We start from the raw sequence: 17,500 nt of genomic DNA, 5'->3' as shown, positions 1-17,500 counted from the left end.
AAGATTGCAAAATACTGAACAAACACCCTTAAAAACTCTGTAAAGAAAATGGTATATAAAGTCAAAGGAAACTACTTGAAAAATCATTACTTCTTCTTACCTACCAACATTCTTTATTAATACTAGTCAAGCTACAAGAAATTCAATTACATAAATTTGAAATAACTGAAAGGAATCAAAATCCAAACCCCCAAAGTGTTAACTAAATTGTGGACAAGTGCGGGTGAAGGAGAGATCCCTTGTTTTGTGTGAGAAGACCCATTGTGTGAGGTAACTTATGATTGCCCCTGGCCAGGTGAAATAGAAGGGGAAACCAGTGCTGTCTAGGCCAAAAGGGAGTCACCAGTAAGATTTTAGGTGTGCCCCACATGATCTTGTGCAGGGCCTTAGTAAGTAGAGGCTGAAGAGGATAGGCATACAACATCCCCTTCCAAGAAAAGACATAGGTTCATAGGTAGGTACTAGGCTATCGGCCCAAGGGCCTAAGTAAGCCTAGCCAGCGAGGTTTCCTGGCTTTTGCCACCCAAGAAAATTATTTTCCTGTGTCCCTGTCGAGCAGAGCCGCAGAAGTGATCCCCGGGGTGAATTTCCTATTTCCCATCCACTCATCAAGATTTTTCTTGAAGAGTGCTAATGAGGAGCTTTGTTTGATATAGATGGGTAGCTTGTTCCACAGTATGGGAAGTCTCTGGGACAGGAATCTATCACACCAGCATGTTCTGTTTATTGTGGTGACAAGGTTTAAGTCCCTAGAGTGTGTAGCTCGGAGGGATTGGGATTTCTTTAGGTGGAGCATGTCCAACAGTTAGCTTTGTATGTTAGGCAGAGATCACCTCGGAGGAAGCGATATGCAATGAAGTAAAGCTGGAGTTTTTGAGACGGTCAGCGTAGGGCATCTGTTTGAGGCCAGTAATCCTCTTTGTGAGGTACTTCTGCGGCCTTTCCAGCTGTTGTAAATGTCTTGTGAGGTGCATTCCAAAAGGGGCATTGTACTCTATAATGGGTCTAATGAGCGACAAGTAGAGGGGAACAATGACCTCTTTCTTCCTGGATGAGAACCCTTTTTTGATGGGGTGTGCCATGTAGAAGGACTTCCTGACCACTGTAGCAATGTGATTATCAAAGGAGAGACTGCTGTCCACCTGGGTCCCAAGGTCTCTTATCAAACTTTTGTTAAGTAGACTGCCGCCTATGTGGAGGCATGGTCTCGACTTTCCAAGAAAGAGGACTAGACAGTCTAGAACAGAATTGGGAAAGCTGTCTGTTCAAAGGAGAGGCATAATTATCTACCTGTGGAGTACCCCATCAATGTGCAATGTTCAGAAACACATCCCTGTGAAGCATCCATTCATGAGGATTTGTTCTGGACCTGCTCAAAGAGTCTACCATTATATTGTGCTCTGAAGGGATGCAAACCACCTGAAGAACTAGGTGATGGCAGACTGCAAAATCCCAAGCCTGAAGAGCCAGCCTGCAAAGGAAAGCAAGATTTTTTTGCCCCCTTGCTTGTTGCTGTACCAGATGACTGTGGTATTGTCTGTAAAAACCTTTATACGACCTGGTGCCCAAAGGGAGTGAACATGCCTAAAGAACTAGAAGTAGAGCCCTCTTTTTTTGACGTTGATATGATCTGTCATCTATTGATGAGGTCAAAAACCCTTGACTTTCAGGTTGTTGGAGGAAGCTCCCCAATCATGATCAGTAGAATCCATATATATCTCCTGAGTAGTGAGAGGAACCTGAAAATACAGACCTGGATTTAGGGAAATCTGATGAATTCACCACCTTTGCTCAAGATTGATACAAGGTAAGGGAGGGACCAGATAATTCAAAGGGTGGCAGTGCTATAGCCAAACAGTCTTGAGATACGACTGAAATTCCCTCATGTGAAGTTTGCAAAAGGAACCATGGGAATGGTGGATACCATGTAACCCAGGCCTCTGAGAAATTCCCTAGCAAGAATGACTGGAAGAGGAAGAAGGAACTAGAAATAAGCAGTCAATGACTGGAAGAGGAAGAAGGAACTAGAAATAAGCAGTCAATGACTGGAAGAGGAAGAAGGAACTAGAAATAAGCAGTCAAAAAGTGGACCTTGGGAGGCAAGAGACAAGCCAACACTGGGATGGTCTGAATCCTGCAAACCAAATACACCTGGTTCTGAGTGGCAGTCAACACAGACTTTTTGAGACAGAGGGTTAAACCTAAATTGCATAGAAGCAGCAGCATAGTAAAGTGTAGATTTGGAAAAAGGAGCTGTTGAGAAGACACTTGAATAAGAAAGTGATCTAAATAATGGAATATTTGAATTCCACGAAGTTTGCAGAAGGTTACCACAGGTGCCAGACATTTGTTAAATACCTTTGGGGCTGTATAAAGACCAAAAGGCAAAGCAGAGAAATGATAATGAGAGGATAAAACAGCGAAATGTAAAATCTTACTGAAAAGAGGGTGAATAGGAACATGGAAGTGTCTTTGAAATCTTGAGAGACCAGAAAAGCTTGAGGAAGCAAAAGTGCTTGAAGAGACAACATCCTGAAGGAAGGAACCTTGAGAAAGGTGTTGAGGAGGGATAGGTGTAGGCTGGGCCTCCACAACTGCTTCTTCCTGGTGTGACAATGTGAGATATTGCCATCTGTGGCAGGCAGAATAGGGCAGTGCATGTGTAACATATGCCGGCATGGGTAGCTGGAGTTTTGTAAATAATTTTGTGTCACTGGACCATCACACTGACTTGTACAGATGCTTGTATTAAAAATGTATCCACAGTGTTATTATGACTCATTAAATGTTTATGTTTAAACAAAGAATTCTGGAAGGGAAGAGTAGAGGTTGTTGAAAAATGTCTATAATTTTCAAATACTAGAATGTGCATTGTACCAGAGTCAGATGATAAAATGTTATGTCATTCTATAACCAGCACTAAGAGGATGGAACTCAAACATCAGCTTGTTTTGTTATGTTTTCTTTGGAATCCGATATAAAAATCTATGACGGGTATCATGGTTCTTTTGAGTTCAGTTGTTGCTGAGTTAGTTGGAAGCTCATCACCTTGCCTTATGGAAGTAAGAATCTCAGTATCCTACTTTACCTTGCTGTATTAATCAAGTTAGTTAGGGGACAGTTATTATTTAGACAGTCAGGAAATACAGTGAGATTATTTTAGTAGTGTTTTTCCTGCATTTGTTTGAATCTGTCTGTGTTATTTTTATTTCTCCAGTGATTGAAACTCTGTTTATTGTACTTTGATATTTAGTATTCTCATGCTTTCTATTTTATTAATTATTATTAAATATGTTTATACCTTTCATTGTGGCTGGTCTTTTAGAGAATGCTTTTAGTGTCTTCAGAGTACATGTGCTTATTTTAGTGACACCTTGGCCACTGCAAAAAGCCTGGCTGCTTTGGTTACAGTCTATACTTTACATTAATATTGATTTTACTCCATAGTTGGATAACCTAGTAAGAGCCTGACAGTGGTTGACTGGTGGCAGTGAGGCTGCCTTATAGTCTGGGCAGGGGTATGGCTAGTAAATCAGTACCAGCCTTTCCCAGGATTGTGTGTGCCTGTGGAAATCAAATACCCAGGTGAGGGTGTGTTAGCACTTGGAATTGGGACACAGTGCCCCAAAGTAAGCCTTGTTTGGGATCTGGAGAGAGAGTCCAGTCCCAGTGGAGCATGTTCCTTGTGTGCTCTTGGGGGAAACTGTGTTTGATGCAGAGAGCTGCATTTGAAAATACTGTGTAAATCCATTCCTGTTTTTAGTGACAGTCTCTTATCGGTGTCAGTAGTGAGGATTGAGGCTTCTTGATCACTTGTCCCAGGTAGAGATTGGCCATCAGACCTGGGAACTAGAAGCATTCTGGAATAAAAGCCTCTTCCCTGCTGAAACAAGGGAACAGGTTGGATGGCTCCCTGTTCCGCCAGATCTTGCAGAACCAAACGACAATGAGGAAGCATGCAAAGAGGAGGCTAAGAAAGGCCCAAAAATGGAGGAAGGGACTTCTAAGCCATAAAATAACCAATCTTGGATGATGGAGAGAACCCAGACATTTGTGGTCATCTGTTGCCAAACAAGCAAGGAAAAGTTTAGCCTGTTGGACAGAGGAATCTGTCCGAGGAGAAAGGGAGTGCTGGATGTCAGATAGAGACTGATTTGTCAAGAAAAGAAGATTTTTGGCCTCTTGAAATCTGACTGGGCTTGTCAGGGAAAATCTGCTTAGTAACTGTCTTGTTCCTAGCAGGTTGTCAAGACTACCTAAGGATAGAGGAATGTTGTGATGTTTAGTCCCTCTGTGACTCAGATACAGGGGAAACAAAATGTTTTTGTTATGCTTCAGGTTTTTCATAATGCTGCCTATATCTAGAAGAATTTTAAACAATTCTGCAGCAGCAGTACCAAAAATATTCTAGTTATTTAAGGGAGAGTCTAAATGTTTGACCTTAGTATCCTCAGGTAAGGCTTGAAGGAGCAACCAAGACTATCTTCTCATAACAGAGATAGACAACATTTAATGGTGAGCTATGTGAGAGGTAGAACTCTGAAGAGAATGAGGAGAAGTCTTACAAGCATATTAGTTATCCCCACAGCTGTGAGAGAAGAACCAGGACATGACTTTTTTGCATACCTCTCTGTAGCATGGCTGCCCTTGTGAAAATTTAAAAGAATGGAAGAGGATAGCTGCTTCATTTTTGCTGATTGTGTCTGCATTTTGTCTGCACTTTGAAATTCTGTACTACTGCCTTATACAGCGTAGGCTAGATTCAGACTTGCTGAATCTAGACTGTTTGGTATCACTGTGCTCTAAACCAGCCATCTTACATTAAGAGGGCCTCCATGCACCCTTGTGGCAGAAGTGTGTAGCTCAGGTTCCATCTGAGTTGGGGATTGCTGGAGAAAGGCTCAGTTTGGGGTTTTACCATTGGTAGTTTGTCTTAAATCTGTTGAATTTCACCTGTATTTAAGCCTCATGTTTGCACATAGCTGTGCATCGCTCAACAGCGGTTAGCTCAGCCCCATAAAGACACAAATGCTTGGAAACTTAAATTTTCCCTAGATGTCTGTCAGTAGAACCCTCCCAAGTACCTTGTTGCTCTGCAGACAACTCAACTGCACACTGAGCAGCACTGCCACAGTTCTTCACCCTAAACCATCAACAGAATAAGCCCCTCTGTTATTCCTGCATCATAAATTGATCTAACTTACCCACTCACCAACAGTTCTATGGTATAAACCTGCCATTATGGATGGTCCCTTTCCCACCATTTTCCAGCCAGCCCAATTGACGTGGACATCCTGAGGCAATGTAGTAATTGTCTCATGTATACTGACAACCACTTAGTTGTGAAAACAACAAATACGGTATGTGAGAGATGTAATTACACATCAGATTGGAAACAATCCTCTCACATAACAAAAAACAAGACATCAGACAGGTTGTCAGCTCACATACCCCACCTCTCACAAAAGTTCAGGATACAACCCATAAACCAACATATGTGGAGGTACTCACTGGAAGCCTACCAAAAGATCAGAGACCTCCCAAGTGCAAATTATCTGCACACACCTCAACATGTATAGAAACGACCGCACACAACAGCACACATTTCAGTGTCTCACCAAATAAGCCTGCAATGTAAAACACCTTAAAAACTAATGTCTTGTCGATAGGATACTCCATAGTGAGACACACAGATGTCCCCCTCACCAGAGTGGACAAGGAAAAGGTCACACTCAGCTGCCTATCAGGTGCCAGGATCCATCAGATTATGCATGCACTCAGGTCACTCAACAACAAGTACTGTTATGACTTTGTCATAGTTGATGTTGGGGTGAATGACTTGAGATGTACTTCCCTGGACTATATGAAGAAAGACATGAATGAACTTCCAGATTGCGTGTCCCAGGCAGGTATGACATTAGCCCCAAGCAGCATTCTAGGATGATTTCCCAATATAAACAAAAACTTATTGATTTCAACAACTGGCTTAGTTTCTGGTATCATTCCAGGGGGATCCAGTGTTTGTCAACATGGGAAGACATGATTGACAGGCCACACTGCTTTGCCAGGAATGATCTGTACCTGTCTCCCCTAGGCTTTCAGATACTGGCTAAGGTGCTTGTCTCCCCCATAGTGCCTTTTTTAGGCAATGTCAAATGACAAAATTCCTGACATAGCAAAATCCACTTGAGACAAACTCAAGGTTCTGCAACTTAATGTTAGGTGTCTAAACACAAAACTACACTCCCTGGAGCACTCCTCACCTTGGAAGATGCTATCTGTGCAGTCACTGAAACCTGGTTCAAGGCTGCAGACAGCACCCCAGCTGTGCAAGTCTACAATGCTTTGCACACATTCAGACCTCAGAAAGAGAGTGAAAGTTGCAAAAGTGAAGGTGTATCCATCTTCATTAAAGCCGAGGACACCCCAGGATTGCTCAAACAGTATGACTTGCTGAAACTACTCCATGCCTAATTAACTATAAGAAAAACACCTTACCATATCATTGCTAGCTACAGGCTCACCTCCATGAGCCAAGAAAAGCACAATGCCTACCTGGACTTACTGGAGTCGCTCGCCATACAGCCCAACACGTTAGCCTTGGGATATTTCAATTATCTCTCCATTGACTGGCTAACATACTTGAGCTCAAACATGCGCACCCAGATGTTCCTGGACTTTCTCAATTCAAATGCTCTGGAATACATAGTCCACACCCCCACAAGGGGGTCTAATGTCCTTGACATAGTACTCACCAACATGGGTGGTCACTGCACTGTCCCCTGTGTGATGCCCTCCCTAGTAAGGTCGGACCATAAGTCAGTCTCATTCTAAGTAACGTCTGGACCACACACTCCCAAAAGAGCAAAAATCTAAGGAACTTCTCCAAAGCAAACTACAGCCTACTAAGTGATGGTGTAAAAAGTTTTATATTCCCCTACAATCACAGGCAATAATGACTCCTTTGCAGAGATGTATACAAATACCCTGTATAATCATCTTAGCAGCTGTATAGAATTGACTGTACCTGACTGGATTAAAACCAGGCCCTCCCAAAAAAAACAAGCCACCTTGGTGGACATCTAATATAAGCAGATTGTATAACAGAAGGAAGAAACTGATGCCCAAGGCCAAGAGGCAACTGTTTCTGCAATGGAAGAATTACCTCCACAGATTGAAAAAGCAAATCAGGTCTTGTAAAGTCCTCTAAAGCTAATTATGAAGCTAAAATAGCAACCCTAGCCAAGCATAATCATAAGGCATTCTTTATCTACACCCAAAATCTAAAAGGGAGTGCCCAGCTATGTGCCAAATTGGTGATTGATAGTACCACTCACACTATACCGGAGTAAATTGCCAACCTGCTATCTGACAGATTTGGTGCAGATTTCACCTCCCTATCCCCATCAGCCATACCCCAAAGCATACCTTACACCAGTTCTCTACCTAGATCTCTAGAAATCAAGTCATATCTTCTCTCTGCAATGCCAAAAACATCATGGCCTCAATGGGATCAGACAACATCCCAGTTTGCTTACTAAGCAATCTAAAAGAGGACCTAGCTGACCCATTTGCCATTCTCTTTAATCACAGCCTGAGAACTGGCTTTGTACCAGCAGAATGGAGAACAGCAACAGTAATCCCCTTGCATAAACAGGGGGGGGGGCATCAACTGACCCAAGGAACTATAGACCCATAAGTCTAACCAGCCTCATCTGCAAGGCCATGGAAAGGATGATCATGGATTTTATCAATAATGACATAGGTGACCACTCTAGACCCATCCCAGTTTGGCTTTTTTTAAGGGTAGATCAAGGTTATTGAACCTGGTAGACTTCTTCGAGAAAGTCACCAAAGCCCTGGATGAAGGTAAGATAGTGCATATCACCTATCTGGACCTAGACAAAGGCTTTGACACAATCCTCCACTCGGGTATCATTGAAAAACTCTCCCAGCTAGGTGTTAACCCTTACATCACTTGATGGGTAGCTAACAGGCTCATCAACAGAACACATATTGTTAAAGTTGGTGACTCCACCTCTACCAGTAGACCCGTCACAAGTGACATACTACAAGAATCTGTACTGGGCCCTTTACAATTTGGAATCTATTTCTTAGAAGTCCAGGCTGAAGCAGACAGCCTGTGACTTACTAAATTTGCTGATGATTGTAAACTAGGCACAATCATTGAGAACCATAACAATATTAACATATTACAAGAGGAGATAACACAAACAGATGATTTGTGCCAAAGTCACGGTCTACAGCTAAACAAAAAAAGTGCACTATTATTTATTTATTTATTTATTTTATTTTACATTTGTTGACCAGGTTAGTCCGTCTGAGCTTAGTAGCTCATTTTCAGCAGAGACCCGGGGAGAAAAGTTCCACAGAAAGATACAAGTTTATTAAATAAGAGAATTAGATTATATGACAAACAATAGGAGTTCAGCAACTATATATAATATTAGTATAGCTGTTACAGATAATGAAGATATGCCAAGAGTATAGCAATAATCTGTTACTAGAGAAATACAAACATTGTTCTAAATTCATGAGACAATAATTTGAAGAAAGGTATGGCTAGTATTGTTTGAAACATGGGAAAGATTATAGGGACAGAGCGAGGCAGAAGGGAGAGGAGTAAAGGTAGTAGATAGGCAATAATAGAATATAGGATAGTGTAGGAGAGGTGCAAGTGAGATAATGCTGGAAAAAAAAAAAGAGGAGAAATTGTAAAGGGAGTGAGAGCAGGTAGGAGGGGAGGAGATGAAAAGGAGTCTTTGGTGTGAGGGAGTGAAGTTTATGGAGCATGAGCGCAGTGGCAAGACCATTTTGTTTTTAGGTATTCTCTACTGGTTGTTTGTAATTAATTAGGGTGTTTAATGGATCTAATTTATAAGGGATGTTTATTCCAGGATATGGCAGGGCTGTAACTGTAGGGGGCGCAACCAGTTTTGGTCTTGGGTTTATATATTTGCAGCAGGTCTAGGTCAGAGCTACGCAGAGACCTTGTTGGGGAATATTTAGAGATAATGGAAGTAAGGCTAGGGCAAAGAGAGTGCTAGTAAAGGATAGAGTGGATAACCTGTAGTTGAGGAAGGAGGAGCAGATGGGGTAATTGAAGCCAGTCTAATTGTTTTAGGAAAAGACAGTGGTGTGACCTGTCAGTACTATTAGCAGCAAATTTAGCCACCTTATTGTAGGTTGATTCAAATTTGATTAGAGGTGCTGAGTTTAGATTGGTAAGAATGTGACAACTATAAAGGAAGGTAAGCATGGGAGAGAGTAATTTTTGCTTTGCTAGTTAAGTACTTTTTGTTGCGTTAAAGGAGACCTAGTTTTTGGTGTGTCTTTTTAATACAGTTAGACACATGTAAGTCAAATTTAAGTTGGTCATCGATTGTGACTCCTAGGAGTTTTGAGCTAGATTCAACTGTGATGGCTATGTTATTGCTAGATAGTATAGTAAAAGTAGATTTGAGATTTGTAAGGTTTTTGGGGAGAACAAGTAAGAGCTTGGTTTTCTTAGGGATGAGAATTAGTTTGTTTGTCTTGGAGCCAAGATTCAATGGAGCTAAAGGATGCTTGGGTAGAAGAGTAGAGGTCTGAGGGAGTGTCAGAGAGAGTTATAACAGTTGAGTCATTGGCATATTGAATAAGGCATGACTGGGGACATGAGGTATGTAGTAAATTACTGAAAATATTAAAGAGAAGTTGGCCAAGAATAGATCCCTGTGGACTCCCATCTTCACTGGGAGGAGAGGGGATAGAGCAGAGAGCCATTTGGCAAATTGCAGATGGTCAGACCGGTAGCTAGAGACCCAGGAAATGGTAGGAGAAGAGAAATTAAGATTTGACAGTTTGGCTAGAAGCAGAGGGTGGAAGACCATGTCAAAGGCCTTGGAGAGGTCCAGGAATAGACAAGAGACCAGTTTATTGTTATCACGAGCAAGAGATATGGTATTTATGTAGGATATTAGAGTGGTAGCGGTACTATGTTTGGGGAGAAAGCCATGTTGTGTGGGTGTAAGAAGGTTTTCCTGAAGTAGGTATTACACAACTTGTTTGTGGATAAATTTTTCCAAGACTGTTGAGAGAGGAGACAAGATTGCAATAGGCCTGAAATTAGAGATATTGGTGGAGTTACCTCCTTTATGTATTGGCAGGGTGTAGAATCTGTTCCATAAGGAGGGGACATAAAATTCAGATATGGAGCGATTGATTAGGACAGAGACAGGGAAAGCAAGGGGTTCTGCAGCAATCTGCAGGAAGTAGGGAGGTAGATTGTCTGCAGAAGGAGAGCATGGTTTGAGTTTACAGAGTAAAGATTTTATATAGTTAGTAGGTACTGTTTTGACGGTGAAGGGGTTAGAAGGGTTTGGTGGTGAAGCTGTTAGCATTGTTAGAGGAAGGGAAAGAGTTGACCATCTTAGTTATAGATTTGATAAAGTGGGCGTTGAAAATGGCTGCAGTTTCTTCTGGTGTGTTGTTAGGGGAAGGGTTACCAGGGTGCAGTATGTGATTGATAAGAATTTCAGAATTTTTTGGGGTCAGACCTTTGACTAGGTAGAGGGTTGGTGTAGAAGTCCTTTTTGTCTTTGTGGATATGTTTATTGGCCAGGTTTCTGAGTGCTTTATAGTTTTGTAGATGAGTGGGGATCTTGGTTTTTATGCATAATTTCCACATCTTGTCTCTGTTTTTCATTAATGTACAGGTAGGATTAGTTAGCCCGGGAGATGTATCAGATTTTATTCTGACTGTGTGGAGAGGGGAAAGATAGTTTAGGATGTCTAGGAAGGTTGAGTTGAATGACTGGACAGCTTCATCAAGGGGGAGAGTGGTTAGATGTGACCAGTTAATCCTAGAGAGATGATCTTTAAAGGTCTCTGGGCAGAAGGTGGAAAGATTACAGGAGGTTATGTACTTATAGGGCCTGGTGAGGTGAGGACTATGTCTGATGACTCTCACATGGAGTGATCGCTGAGGCCATTATGTAGGGTCTCAGGATAATGGTATTTTTGGGGATGAGAGATTAAAATCCAATCTAGCAGACAGCCAGGGAGTTGGGATTTGTTGGTATGAGTGGGCATAGAGATTAGTTGCTCAAAGCCATGCAGGATGATGAAAGAAGTTGAGTTGGGTGCTTGAAGAGAAAGTCAGTCAATATTTACATCCACAAGGAGAATGATTTCATTATGGATGGTTTGAGAGAGGTGGGAGAGAATATATTCCAGGATGGGGAGGTTGCTTCCTGGGGGAATATAGATAGCTACAACAGTAATAGTGGTGTAGCTGTTAAGTTTAAAGTTGGTCAGTAGAAGTTCAACTGGTGAGAAGGAGAGAGTAGGTTTGTCAGGACTTAAAGAAGTGAGATGGTCAGAATAGACAATGGCCACTCCACCACCCTTTTTCTTTTGTCCATCAAGTCTAAGGATGGTATAACCAGGTGGGAGGATATCAGTGTCTAAGTTGTGTAGTTTCAACCATGTTTCTGTTAGGGTGATAATGTCTGGGGTGCAATTTGCCAGCCAGGCATGGAATTCACTAACCTCTAAGATTCAGAGAGTAGAGGGATAGCTGTTTTTTCTAAAGGAGCATGGTTGGAAGGGGTTGGGGGGTTGATATTCATGATTTGGGTTGTAGAGCATGGACCAGGATTAGGATGTATGGAGGGGGAATTGTTTGTATAAGATGTGCTTTATTTCTCTGATTAAGGAGGTAGAGGGGAAAGGTGGTATCTTGATTTTGGGGAGGGGAGTGTTGAGAGGAAAGAGAGATGAGCATATGGAGAAATATTGCTGTGGTTTTATGGGAGAATTTACTTTTGTGTTAGCTGAATGGAAATAAGGTGGTGTTAGATGTGAGTGATAGGAAGTGAGAGAACAGAGATGGAATAAGAGTGGTAGCAAGAGAAAGATTTGGGGTTTGAAAGGCATGATGGGAGTTTGAATGAAACTGCAGGATTAGAGGGAGGTGGAGGATAAGGTTAGTGGGAAGGAGAGAGAGGGATGGCTGGGAGGATATCAGACTATGGGTGTGATGTATCTAGACTTGGGTGTGAGTGTTTAGGAGGGAGGTGTATCCTGGAAGGAGGAAAGGGTGGGGCTAGCTGGTGGATAAGTATAAAGGAAATGATATGGGGGGGTGGGTGGGAATAGGGGTGGGAGAAGATCGAAATGAGCCTAAGCATAGTGAGGTCGAATGGAGCGGGGCTACACCCAGGTAACAGAATACCTTGCTAATAAGAAAAAAGAAATAATAAGAAAATAATCAATCAGTCAGTTGCCATTTTAGCAGCAATTTATGTCAGGGCAACTTGTAAGTAAAATACGGATGGAAGTAATACCAAAAGCAAAACTTCGGTTCCACCAATGAGCGTATATTCGACTCAGTAATCCACGAGAGTAAGGTAAAACTCACGATTTAATAATCCACTTCAAGCAGAAACACCATAAAACATACACGGACGAGACTGCAGGAATAATGTAGAATGTGTAAATCCACACAACAGCCTGCTGCCTCAAACATAGAACGTACACAACATAGAATTAAAAAAAATTAAAAAGACGCCAATATAGCACTAGTTTTGCGCTTTCAACCAGTATCTGGTCTTCCTCAGAACTAATGAAAAACTATCATTGACTCTTTAAATAAGTTTTTTGGCGCCAGAAAAACTTAATTGTGATTTAAAGGTACACTACTATTGCGTATAATAATAATACAATCCATATAAAAAATGCATAAATATGTACAAGAATTCATTGCATGAAAATGTTGCAGAATATATAAAAAAATTTTTTGCTGCAGAATATATAAAAAAATTGCATGAAAATGTTGCAGAATATACAAAAAGGCATAGTAGAGGACTAAGTATAAACACTAAAGCTGTCAAAGTACTTATGACCTTAAGATATGGGTATACGCCATAGCGTAATGTTTTCCTTCACATATATAAACTAATCATGTGTACTGGGTATTGATTATAAACTAGGTAATATAAAGTAAAATAGAATAAAAATGGAAAAATTATCTAACTAATCTATATAAATAAATAAAAACTGTAACACAGGATACCTACAAAGTACTAACTACGAGAGCGGTAAATATAAGACAATAATTTGAACAAAATAGTTCATACACTGTTGATAATAAGTAAAATCATCTATCAAATATTAATGTATATAAATAAATAAATAATTAAATGTATGGTGAAGATCAATAAATAAATATAATATAATATAAATAAACGTAGAATAAATATGTAAACTGTAAAAACTTATCAATATTATAATTATATATATGTTATTATATATATGTACATTATTGTGTTGATTTATTGTATGAAGTAAATTGTAATAATGTAGTATAATATAATATATGTAATACCATATATGATATATAAAATATGAAGTATACAGTAAGAAATGTCTCCTTCAGAAGTTCTTAAAGATATAGAATTTACAATATAAACCATACACAAAAACTGTAAACCATACACAAAAAATGTGTTGCAAAAGTTTAAACAGTAAAATATGTGGCACATTAAAAACAGTAAAATATTTGAAACATTTAAAGCAGTAAAAGATTTCATAAAAGTAATGATTTGATTGAAATACATTCGTTAAGGCCAGGTGGGTTGGTGGCATCAAGATATAATTGCCACCAAGTTTCTCTAAAAGCTATAAGGCTTTTAAGGTCACCCCCTCTGGGATCGTTTGAAATCACCTCTAAAATAACAAATTTAAAAGTGTGCTGTGCTCCCAATGCCTCTATATGTCTATATAAAGCATTGGTTGTATCCTTGGTCCTTATGCTGTACATATGATCGTAAATACGTTTATTCAAATAACGTTCAGTTCTACCTACATACTATTGTGTCCGTTGTTCAAATGTATCTTATCTTCGCTGGACATGAATTTACAATAATTACAAAACCCACACTTCCTACTAGTAGTCTTTCTGATGTTTGTCAAGCACACACTTTTGGCCTTGTTATGTTGTTCAAATAGTTTTTTTAGATTACATCCCATCCTATAAACAAATTTAGGTTTCGTTCCTAACACATTTACCAGAGCCTGATCATTACTTATCAGGTGCCAGAATTTGAAAATAATCCTTTTAATATTATCCGCACCTATACAATATGGTATTATACATGCTCGTTGAAAACTTGGATTAACTCCATGTTCTTTAAGGATGGGATTATTTTGTATTTCACCAGATCCCAGCAATGGTTTATATTTTTTACCCCATTGAGCAGTTACATATGATACCACTTCTTCCATCATGTTAGGAGGATAGCCTCTTTGTCTAAAAAATTCCTGAATAAGGGTTAATTCATTATGCAATTCTTCCACTTCTGAAACCATTCTAGCTGCTCGTATGCATTGGCCTTTGAACACATTATATTTGACTTTGGGAGGATGACAACTGGAAAAATCCAGATAATTATTGGAAAAAGTAGGTTTCCTATGAATTTTAGAATGTACTTGTAAGTAAGAATGCTTAATTATTTAGTGGTGAGAGCAGTCTGGAGTGAGAAAACAGGTCTGGGGGGCAGGGATGGGAATTAGAGAGATGGGGATCTATTTGAGCAGGCCTTAGGAATGTAGAGATTGCCGATAGTTCCAAGGTAGAGTGCTCACAGGGAGGTATCAGCTCAAAAATTCTATGATTAGGTTAAGCTTGGCAGAAGATAATAGTTTGCATTCTTTTGCAACAGTTTTCTTTCAGTTGGCTTTAGATGGGAGGACAGGGACCTGTAATGCAGGTAGACCACTAATTGCAGAGTCTTCGAGTAAAGCAGATGAGAAACAACTGGGCAGGAGGCTGTGGAGGGAAACAAGGGGATATAGAGGGAAGACAGAATTCCCCACTAATTACAATATTGACAGCACCTCTTCAAGTTCAAACCCAGTGGTGTGAGATCTGGGAATTCAGGTCAACAGCAATCTGAACTTTGGCCACATACAATTTTTATGTCAATAAGATGAGGTGACACTAAGCATCAAATTCAAATAGAGCAATTGAAATGGATACTGTATTTCAAAGCACACAGCCCTCCTGGCTTGAGTGGGTTTGTTAGCATAAAACCATGTTTGAGAGAACTTCAAATAAAAGTACATTAATACTGTTTTTATCAGCTCCAAATAGTTACATTTATTGTACTTTATTGTATTTTTTTATTATTTTTATTGTATTATGTGATTTTCTTACATTTTTATATCATCTGACTTAAGTGCCACATGACCTTATTCATGTGATTTTTCTCTACTTTTATACATCATGTGACTTAACTGTCATGTAATTTTATTCATGTGACTATGTTCTACTTATTTAAGAGACATATTATGCTGTATTCACTATTAACCTGAAGAAACCTAGAGGTGAAAGTGTTTTTAGCACTTGTGTTTTACTGCTTTGTATGTGGATTCTACATTAATAAAGACTGTTTTATCAAAACTGTTCATTTAGTTTTGTTTCTGCTAGAATCATCACCGGTACCTAGTGTTTCTCTTTCTTTTTGCCTTTTACCTGCTGGTTTGGTAGATATGAGCAGGCTTGGTCTTCCCTCTACTAGTAGTGCTCCAGTGCTCACTTTAATATCTGTTGCGGACCTACTAAATATATAATCTAATCCAATACTTGCTGATAGAGATACTGTTACACCAAATGGACAAACTACAAATCTTCTGGCTGAATATAAAAATAAAATTAAGGTGTTTGAACAAACCATGATGACGTTCTAATGACTACAATTGCAATGCCTACATTTCAATGTATACCTGCAGAAGAAAATTGTACCCAGAGGGCTCAGAATTCTAAATATGCCTACTTATAGGGATAAATATCTGGATCTGCCTAGAAGATGGCAGCTTGTGAATCTGAGAAGCTCATTTAGGTACATGGAACTCTTGGATGCCTATTTTGATCCCACCCATAGAAGTTGTACTACGTAGTGATGTTGAAACTCTATACATTGAATTAGTGTCTGACATTGCCCTTAATGCACACTCCTACTGATTTACAAGAATCTTTGGATAAAACTCTCTCCTTCAAAAGACGACTCATTGAGATTTAAAAAAAGAAAACTTAAGCGTAATATAGAAAATTTTAAAAATGGCCATGTTTTCACTTGTCCCAGTAGGAACGCTCTAAACTGACCACTTGATCAACACGCAGAAGTATGTGACTATGGCAGAACAAGAAGCTGTCAAACAACAGTGTGAGCCAGCATTTTTGGATGATAATGTAAGGGCTCTTGATCCTCTGTATTTTTTCAAGTTGATGGAGAATCCACTACCAGTAGCAACACCAAAGCCAAGGAGAAAGGATCGATGGAAGAATAAAAAAACAATGGACCATTGTCCAAGAACACGGAGCCAAACAAGGAACCAAATAAGTCAGTAATTAATCTTTCCTTACATTTTAAGTGCAGATGAAGAATTTGTTTTATCTAAAGGTCTGTCTTATATATCTGTCTCTTATACTGACATGTCACAAACGCTAACTGAGCTCAGATCCTTCACAAGGAATTTAAAAGCTATGTTTGGAAATCAACACATTGAACAAAATATGTCAAAACAAAGTAACACTTTTGTACCTCTTAACCATCCTTTGATTTTAACATTTGAGAAACTTGTAGAAAAGGAGCTATATGAACTATATTCATCTGATGTTAAAAATAGAAATGGAAACATCAATACAAATATCTCCAATTTTTTTAATTTAAAACCCGAAGATGCACAATCCCTAGATGAGCTTTTTCACAATAAAAACATTGTTATCAAAGGCACGGACACGTGTGGAGGTACTGTGGTCATGGACAGTAGCTTTTACTTGGATTCTATGCTCAAGCTACTGAATACAGATGAATACGTGGCTATTAACTACAAGGATGTGTATGACCCAATACGTGGCTATTAACTACAAGGATGTGTATGACATCATCAAACAAGTTAATCAGCAACTTTTAAACTTGCATACATCAGGGGCTTATTACTCCTGAATTATACCACTACTTAACTGTATCATTTTCTAAAACACCTACTATCTATGGACTACCGAAAATTCATAAGTCACTTACTAAATGCCCTTTTAGGCTGACAGTTTCGGCAAGACAGTGGGTCACATAGCCAACTTCTAAACATCTTGACTATATATGTAAACAACATCTATTGGCAATGGATACCATCATCAAGGACATTTCAGATTTCTTGAGACAACTAGCACAATGGTCCATAGATAGGGACTTAAAGGAATGTCACTTTGTCAATATGGACGTGGTCTTCCTATTCACTGTAATACCAAACAGCATAGGTATTCAACATATAAGTGAACATTTAACTGAACACTACCAATGTACTCAGACAGAGACTGATTGTATATGTGAATTGCTAAGCTTAGTGTTGAAGAATAACATTTTTGTTTCAGAACAAACTTTTTAAGCAAAAATCTGGTGTTGCCATGGGCACACTGGTTGCAAATACCTATGTG

The 17,500-nt window shown here is 39.5% G+C and overlaps 1 protein-coding gene across 1 annotated transcript in view; it reads right to left on the bottom strand.

Moving 5' to 3' along the window:
- Positions 1-17,500, bottom strand: part of ADAM12 (ADAM metallopeptidase domain 12) — a 2,765,134-nt gene that overhangs the window by 371,228 nt on the left and 2,376,406 nt on the right. The window lies entirely within an intron of this gene.

This window comes from Protopterus annectens, chromosome 14.part0 (assembly GCF_019279795.1).
Source record: "Protopterus annectens isolate FY-2018-M chromosome 14.part0, PAN1.0, whole genome shotgun sequence".
Taxonomy (NCBI): domain Eukaryota; kingdom Metazoa; phylum Chordata; order Ceratodontiformes; family Protopteridae; genus Protopterus; species Protopterus annectens.
This window is presented reverse-complemented; position numbering and strand designations above follow the sequence as displayed.